The 9507-nt window shown below is 32.6% G+C and overlaps 1 long non-coding RNA gene across 5 annotated transcripts; it reads left to right on the top strand.

The window, feature by feature from the left end:
- The first annotated feature begins 647 nt into the window (after positions 1-647).
- Positions 648-8718, top strand: LOC132635291 (uncharacterized). Of its 5 annotated transcripts, XR_009580486.1 has the most exons (7): positions 648-1082; positions 1714-1763; positions 2699-2769; positions 3759-3880; positions 4137-4280; positions 7364-7430; positions 8469-8718. It is a non-coding gene; the product is annotated as an uncharacterized LOC132635291 (long non-coding RNA). The 5 variants fall into 5 exon arrangements; XR_009580485.1 differs by lacking the exon at positions 1714-1763 and having other exon boundaries at positions 649-1082; XR_009580484.1 differs by lacking the exon at positions 3759-3880 and having other exon boundaries at positions 651-1082.
- The last annotated feature ends 789 nt before the right edge of the window (positions 8719-9507 follow it).

Genomic DNA, 9507 nt, shown 5'->3' with positions numbered 1-9507 from the left:
TAATCGTTCAAACTTTAAGTATGCTATAAGCTAATTTTCTTTGTTATATCAACATCTTTTGAACTATTTTGATATTTTTCTATTGTTCAAAGTCGGAAGTTAAATATTTTACTGAATAGAAGTGTTTGGACATAATTGAAACACATGAGATGTTATATAAATCCATGATGCATGTAATTATTATTTTCGGTTTAGAACGAGATTGGTTTATTGGTAGAATATTTGGATAAATTTTCTCAAGAAAAAAAATCATGTTGGATAACGACGTCGCAAAAATGAAAACACTTTTACAATTAGTTGTATATATGCTTTCTAAAATATAAAATGTTTACATTAATTGTAATCCACTTATTTGTAAAACTTAAATACAATCAAAACATTACAAGTTCACCTCCAAGAAAATAAAAATACTAAATATTTTCTTTTATTATTGAAAATTTAAATTATCAGGGAGAATAATTTACAATCAGTTAACACTACAAGAAAAAGTCTTATCTAAGACCAACATTTAGGGACGAGTTAATAATCCCGTCTCTAAAAGTACATGTATTGGGACGAGATTTTATTCCGATCACTAATTCTATATTTTTTTGTGAAGATACTAAATCTAGTCCCTGAAGAAATTAGTAACTGGTCCCAAATATCAATTGAGGGCCTTGAGCGGGAGAAAGGGCTGCCAAATCCAATACTAAAATATTACTTTATCAAAAACCAGGCACCAAAAGAATTGTACTGTAATTAAAACTTTTATTTTTACCAAAAAACAGGTGCCAAACCTAGTACACTGAAATAAAAAATTCTACAAATTAAAAAAAGCTCTCTATTTCAAAACAAAAATCGCATCTCTTCCCTGGTCTCTACTCATCGGACTCTGCCCTAGTGCTGCCAATCATAGTAGAAGAGAGCCTTCTCAAGAAGGATCGTGAAGGTGCGCTAGGGCAAGCTTCTTGAGCAATCTTGAAACTTGCAAGCAGTGACCAAATGTGTCATTGACGGCTACCCAGAATTCAATTCTTCAACAAAAACTTACCCATTTTCTTTCTTGCTGTCATACTGTTCCAGATCATCCTCCTCATACTTGGGTAAGTGATTTTTTCATGTAAATCTGGTATTTTTGGGTGTAAATTTTAGTTTTACTGCACTCATTATTTTTTTTTTTTTTGAAAAATGAGTATAAAATTGGACCCCACCTGTGGGATTACATTGCATATGTTGTTGTTGTTGTTTGAATATGAAATTGGAGAGTTAATTTGGGGAGGGGTTACCTCTTAGATGATTCAAATTGAAACCCTTCCCTAAGGTTTTTGTGTCTGTATTTGTTGTGTTTGGTAAATAATTGGACAAAATTGATCATGTGGATCTGCTGGAAAAATGGGTTCTGGGATTAAAGTTAGTATTTTTCATTGTAAATAGTAATAAGTGATAGGTTCAAGATTTCTAGTTGGTGGGTACGAAGTTTAACTGCACCTGTTAGAGAGATTGGAAGATCTCTGAACACATCAGTTATCTTTCAAATGCCTTCAAAATACTTCCCAAAACCTAACTTTTCTACCCATAATAATGTGATGAAAAAGCGGAATCAAGAAAAAGCCATGGATAAGCTGAGATAATCAATCCTGAAACGGGCAAACAGTGAACCCAATGTGCCATTGTCGGCTTCCCAGAATTCCATGCTTCAATAAAAACTTACCCATTTTTTTTCTTGTCTTCAAGCCCAACAACAATAGTTCCCTGCTAATCTTCAAACTGCCACTATTGAAAAGGTGCGTTTTTTTACTTATTGTTATTCTTTTTTCCAATTTTGGTCATGTTTTATCAGTATATTATCACGTACCCATTTGGAGTTTGATGTATTTGTTTGGTAGGCTAAGAATCCTAGAGTTTGTTGTTAAGTATTAACAACATCAGTTGTAGTTATAGTCACCAATCCAGTTGATGCAAGAGAATCCAAACCAATTTTGGGTTTATCCTCTTGAGCACTTTTGAAAGAGAGGTATTGAGGATGAGCATAGATGTTGCAACCAAACGTTATATTTACTATGTGTATAAACAAGCTTCTGATGCAAAAGAAATACCTAATTACATTAACTCTACCAATACCTAAATGCAATTGAGTAATTAGCTAATAATAAACAACTCCTTGTTAAAATTGCTGAAGTACATATTTATAAAAGACAGACGAGACGCCAACACACGAACCTATATATTGTTATAACCTCTATGTATTTTGCAAGAATTTTTTCCCCCTTATAATGACAATATGAACAAATAAATAATTCAATGTGCAGCTGAAAAAGGGGTGAACATGTTCTAGCCTTTTCGGAATTTAAATACAGACTAGTAAGATATTGTATTTACCAATGCAAGATGAAGTAAAGAACGTGGAAAACCATCTGATCAAATATAGTGTTATACATACAGCCATAAAAGTGGGGCTTTCTTTAATACTACCTTATTCTAATGGGAGCGCAAAGTACTTTATTCATGTTCTTGGTAATATCCCACCATAATTTATACATAAAAGAAGATGACTTCTGTGATTGCGCAACTCATCTACATTTAAATTATAAGCTATATCTTAGTAGAGATTGAAAAAAAAAAATACACTTTCATTGTTATTTTTTCCCTTCATGTTTCTCTGGTTATGCCCTTGTTAGAAGTAAATAAACTCTAAGACATATGTATTCTGTCGTTATAGCTGTCCAGAAATAAGAAGTAAATGCGCCCAATATCAAGTTGGTCTCTGTTACCATTCTCAAAAAAGATCAGGTTGGTCTATGCAAAATTCTTATTCACCTGTAGTTGTCCTTTTGGTTTCTGTTCCAGTGCATTTCAATAATATGGTGCTGCAAATTTTCTTGTGTTTTAGTAGTTGAAGCAAAATCAACATGTGGGAAAAGAAATGTCCTTTTCTAGGATTTGTTTCAACTTTCAAGTTAAGCATATCATTTATCTTGAGTTTCGTTATTTATGAGAGTTTTTGTTTCTGAAATGCCCTTTTTTTTCTGGATTATGTGCTCCTAACAGAGGCAGATCAGTGATTTAAAGATTATACATGAACTTGATATGAATTTATGTACTATTGTTAAATTTTTCAAAAATAAAATGTGCATAGATGTCTTTCTTGATGAATGTGTATAGAACTTTTAACTGCGATTTTAGTTTTGGAGTACTTTTCTTTTCTTTTCTGAAATGTGTCCAGAGTCGGAATAAAAGTAAATATTTCCTTATCTAGAGAGGTCTCTATACTTACAGATGCTCTATCGATTTGCATTTGGAAATTAAATTTTACGCAACTTCAAGGTTGGGATCCATTTTGTGAGCATTGTGCTTCCATGGCTGAATTATATTTGACGTTTTTTGGGAACTAGTAGCTGCTATATTTATAATTCACTTCATTTCTATTCATCCAAACAGTGAACAACTAAGGTTAGGGGTGTTCAAAACCTTACACTACAAGAAAAATCCTTATCAATGACCAACCTTTAGCGGCAGGTCAAAAATCTAGTCCCAAAAAATATACCTATACGGTCTGAAAAATGTCGTTCTTTTCCTACCCTATTATTATTAGGTTAATTATATCTCTTCTTTGATCATGCTCAATTGGATGGCTTTAATTATGATTTTTAGCTTTGTAATTGATGTTTCGGTTACTGTTGGTACCTAATTAGTGAGTTATTCTGAGGTTTTCAGGTGATAGATTTAGGCTTTGTGTAAATCATATGATTTGTCTAGCTACTCCATCATATGTTTTGTAGGAACCGATGTTCGTTTACTTAGTTATTTGTTAGTACTGCTGCAACTTCAATAATACACTAGCTATGATCTTACTTTGTGAACAAACTGGAGAAGAACAAATTGTTCCTTCAATGTATTTCAGGTAAAAATTTAGTTAGGAAATTCTCTTACAGATGTAAATTTTCCTTTACCTTTGGATTAACTTTGGAAGTCATGATTTTTTTGGAAGTTACTTTGAGTTGAGACTTTATCAAACTTAAGTGATGCTCTTCGTCAAGCCTCAAACATTTGTGCATTTATATTTTATGATGGAAAACTGATTTATTTCTTCTGTAATGTCAAAGGTAACGAACCAAGTGATAATTTTGAATTATCTGACAGTTGATTTTGTATACTAGGCTACTAGCTGAGGAATTTAGCTACAATATTATGGATGGGATATCGATTGATAGACCAATTCGATTTATAGCAACAAGCCATGAACTTTGATGCTCTGTGTGCTAAGCTCTAGCTTCTACCTTGGTGATTTTTTATTTTGTCAGGTATTTCTCTACTCTTATTTCTTTTGTCCATCATGCATGAGTAGAGGGTGCTTCTTTGATCTCTGTTACTCTTATCCTGTAGCAAGTATTGTTTCTTTTTGTATGGGTTTGATGATTTGGAAAGTCGGATATGAGTCATTAGCTATTAATTAAATTAAATGATATGTAGTACCTATCTTAGCAAGAAATTCATTGTAGTGTTGAAAGAGAGAAAATTATGTAGTGTGTACTTCAGTTCATGACATTACCAATCTATGCTCTTTTGTGAAAATGTTGAAAAATCTTATTGGTCTATATCAATTTTCTTTAGAGTTCTCTAAACTAAATAACTTTAGTTTGGATGGTTGTTTTGCCTTGCCCCTTTCCTCTAATTATAATTTCCTATTTCAAAGAAAGACTGAAAATTTAGAGAAAGAGACGAGTTCATAGTGGAGGAGAGAACTGCAACTTTATCCTCTTCTATCATCTTATGTATCCTCCCAAAATCTAGTTCATCTCACTGCCCTTCTTAAGAATCTTCCCTGTCTTTGTGTATCTTTTTATTGCCTGCTAGCTTATGCATAGGACTAGGCACAAATTACCGATAACAGAATTACCGTACTGAATAGCGCATTTCGGTAATTCGGTATCTGGGAGTAAAATTTCAGAATTATGATATTCGGGTTCGAATTCGATAGGAGACATTAGTCCCGTTTGGTATTCGGAATATCCCGAATACCGAATTATTTATTAAAGAACATCACTTATTATCACTAGCAAAGCATAAAGAGAAATCAGGTTTATTCTAAGAAAGCCCAAAGATAGTTAAGACCAAACAGTCCAAATAGCGAACTAATATCTCTAGCGAACTGGCATCTAGTGATTAAAATTTTGGGAGGTCACAGTGTTGGAGGTGCACGTGTGTCCTCTGTCTTAGAGCTTTTCCCAAAGAAAAAAGTGAATCCTAAAAATATGCTTATTTACTGATGTTGATTCACTAATCTCTTCTGGTTTACTCAAGGTATAATTAATGTACCTCGTATGCTTTCTCCGATTAATCGTATATATATATAGATCAAACTGTCGTTATTTCCATAATTAGATTCCCCTGCTGCGAACTTACCATTGCAGTCATTTCTCCACTCCTGTTATTAAGATGACAATTGAAAATGAGGATTACAGGTAGGAACTCCCATTGCTAGACTATGGTAGGATTATGGGGTCGCAACTTTTCTTGAATGGTAAATCCCGAATACCATACGGGGATATACACATTTGTAGGGAAAAAAATTCTAGTTTCATAGCAAGTTCGTTAATACAACATATGCATTGATGATTGAAATCTAAAATCTACTAGTATCTATTTGTGAAACTTTTAGAGTAGAATCAGATCTTATATTATAAAATAAAATCTCTTACCAGAAGTTTTTTTTTTTTTTTGGAGAAATCCCGTCAGATTTAGTCTACTTCATTTTCTTGATTTGACCTTTATTAAATCAGGCTGTCTAGAGCATATATTAAAGATACCGAGCCTATGACTTTTATGTTACTGAAAAGTTTCTACAATTTTGCTTTTGTTGATAAAATGATCAGATAATTTGTAACAATATATAGGCATCAAATCGATGTACCTTCAGTTCATTATGATTCTCGTACAGTGATACATGACAACTTCAAATACCCACAATGTACTGACTACAGATTTGGTAAATGCTTTGAACAATCACCTGAAACAGTTCACATAACACCAGAATCCAATGATTTGATTACTTTGTGTCATCATATTGCAATTTTAGGATCAAACCTGAGTTCCCATGTTGGCCAGTAGTGCAAATCTTGCTTCAATGTGAGCACTCAGGGCTTCCCACTCAGGTGGACTATTCGTACACAAACAAACTCTCCATTCTCTATTGCTGCTAGTAAAGAATTTTATTGAAATTCAGTTTACAGAGGATAGCACAAACTCTCCATTCTCCATTCTCTAGAGTGTGATGGTTTTTGTTTATTTGTTTGGATAAGTAGAATGTGATGGATTGCTGTTTCATTGATCTTAATTGTTGACTGTACATGACTGAATGACAGTAGAGCCTGCAAGAAAATTATTGGTTTTTAACATTATTTTGAAATGCCATTTATTTTGTAATTTTGAAACACAAAAAATATATTTTTTACAACTCTGCCATGTGCTAGCCATCACAAAAAATTGCTCATGGCTGACTTTTTGGATATCAAACAGTTTAGTTTAATATGAAGTGACACTGATTATGGATCTCAAAATCTAGTGTTGAATGTTGTACACCTTGTTACGTCTTTGCTCCATAAAAATAGAAAAGGAGGATGATATATGCTAATGTCTTCACATTCACTCAGCAACCTATTTGCTTTAAATAGACTTATTTAACTCCTTCCGGGAATTAGACATTTGAGTATCAATTTACAAACTCAACATTGAATTTGTTCTAAATGCATATTTGAGATGATGGGGGCAGTGATTATATACTTTAGTGGTTTAATGCATTATAGACATGTGTTTCTGTAGGTTTTGAGGATTGGTAAGGAACACTAAATTCTCATCTTTGAATCGAAACTCGCCTCTATTTGCTTGAGTTGCTCTTTTTTAGCCTCTTTTCTGGTACTTCTGTTCTTCTTTATGGACTGGTGTTTTTACAGGTCTTGAGAATTCAAGAAGTTATTGTTCACGTGAAGTTAATCCTCCTATATTAGTAGAGATTGATATTTTTCAGTAGATCTTTATGGTACTTAACTTTATGCCATGCATATTAAGGAGTTGATAGTCAAATAAAGTGGTAACACCATTTATTTTAGTAAAAATATTTAACACCAGACTAGTTGCTATCTCTGTATATACATTTAATTGATCATAGTTTTGGTGCTCCACTACAACAATTTATATTCTTTCTAGTTCTTTTCAAAACAATATTCAATTCTAAGATAAATGTTTACTTGTTTAGTGTTTTGCATGGATAGTATTTAACAATCCAAATGATTACACCTTAATGCCCGAATATCTCATTGGTTTCAGTTTCTTGTATTTGATTAGATAGTCATAACCCCAATTATTAACTCTAATTCATTACTATCAGTTTCTCAGCTCCTTGCGGCTAAACACTCTCAGCTCCTTGTGGCAAAACACTCTCCTTCATATTCCAGGTATATGAATTTTCTCATGAAACACTTCTTCTCTTTTGAAGATTCTTAGTTTTCTTGCGTCAGAGATGACATCAAATGTTGAATTATATTAATAATTATACAATAGTCAAGAATGAGTTAAAGAACTAAAGAAACTCTACCTTATTTAAAAAATGAGTCAATGAACTAAAGGTTAAACATGGAGTTTCTTTGATTTAAAGAGAAAAACAGCCATTCTCTACTGAATGTGAATTGGATATATACGTTTTTTAATGTTACAATATTTTCGATTTAGTAAATTTAGAAATCAGGATTATCTTGTAGCCAATCAATTTAAAAAATATTGGCGGTGTTCCGACATATTTGAGTTAAACATACATCTGTTATAATCTACTATAAGAAAGAGCTTGAGTTGAAAATAATATTTCTATCTGATTTTGTATTGTTTCCATTTAAATCCTGTTACTGCAAGGTCCAATGGTGAGTTCTTATATCTGGTGTAGTACTTTCTAGTGCGATTTATCTCAAATAATGTTCTATTCAACTTGACTTTTAAAATATGTTCTTGTTATTACCTATATCAACTTTTGACTTAGTTATTTGAAAGCTAAACTACAGGGAGCATACTTGTACAAATCCGATGCTTGTGTAACTTCTTGAGGTCTGTTGTATCGTTTCACTGCTGTATAGTTTTCCATTGTCGATCAAATTCAAACCAAGTATATTAGGCGCTTACTAAGAAAATAGAATTTTCTTCAGTTGTAGCTATCTTTTCGGATACTCGTTGAGATTTTGCCTCCTCCATCTCATAAGCCTACACACTCTTGTTTGAGAGCACATTATAATTGATACAAGCTTAACTGATGTGAAGTAATGTGGAGTGAGGATATTGGCCAGTATATATGTTCATCACAAGTGCCTCTCTTGTCAAAATCTATTAGAATTTGTCTGGTGTTGATTATGTTGGAATGTTAGGTTACTGCTATCAGACTTGAATAAATAGCAAAATATCGATTTTTATAGTTTTCCTGAACAAAAATTATTTTATGCTTTTTACAGGATTTGGAGACTACCGTTTACAAGACAATATGTGCTAGGTTTGAAGACTTCAAACAAGCTGATGATTTGTTTATCATGTTACTAGGATTATTAGATCAGAAATTATATTCGGATGTTTATTTTCCCCCAAGAGGTGGGTATACAGTTGTGTGACTTATATATCATGGTTATACAGTGCCACTAGTCGGATGTTAATCCATTATTTGTAACTAATTAAAGACTATATTTATGACAGCAGGATATTATTGCTTATTTTTGTTTATATGCATCCACAAATATGACAGGATAGAACATCTATTTATTTATGTATCACATTTTAAGGTCCATAAAAATGCGTACCTTGGAATTGAACATAGACCTTTTGGGACCGGCAACTCTCACGTACTGAAACTCTTAAGGACCAGATATCTCGTCTCAAAAGACATTCTACGACTAATAAAAGTTTGCCACTCAAAGTTTTAGGGAGCAGAAGTGTGGTCCCTAAAAGTGTATTAGGGACCAGTATTTATCCCGTCGTTAAAACACTTTTAGGACCAATATTTTTATCTCGTCGTTATTGATCTTTAGCGGCGGAGCCTATTGCGACGGGTGGTGACCAGATTTTTCTGGTCGCTATTAACTAATAGAGACCATATTTATGCTTTTAGGGACCATTTTTCCCGTCGTTAAAAGCCAGTTTTCTTGTAGTGTAAAAAACCTATAGTTAAGCTTTGTGCTCAGTTCTATTACCATTCAACTGTATCCTCTTATTGTCCACTGAGATATAATTTTGCAATATTCTGAAATTTTTATTAGAATTAAGATTTCACATTTTGAAAGTAAAATAGGAATATTCAAATGGGTTTTATAATTTAAAAATGAGTTAAGGGGTTTTTATGTCAAAAAATGGATGGTTTTACTTTTTTGGAAACATGGACATAATTTGATGACCTTATTGTCCAAAAAAATTCAAAAGTTACTTTAGGAGGACTTTTCTACAAGTTCAATGACCATTTGTAGAATTGACTCGACATTTATGATGTTATAAAAGCTTTTCATT

Source organism: Lycium barbarum, chromosome 4, assembly GCF_019175385.1.
Source record: "Lycium barbarum isolate Lr01 chromosome 4, ASM1917538v2, whole genome shotgun sequence".
NCBI lineage: Eukaryota > Viridiplantae > Streptophyta > Magnoliopsida > Solanales > Solanaceae > Lycium > Lycium barbarum.
Note: the sequence above shows the minus strand (reverse complement) of the source record. Positions and strands in the feature narration are given on the sequence as shown.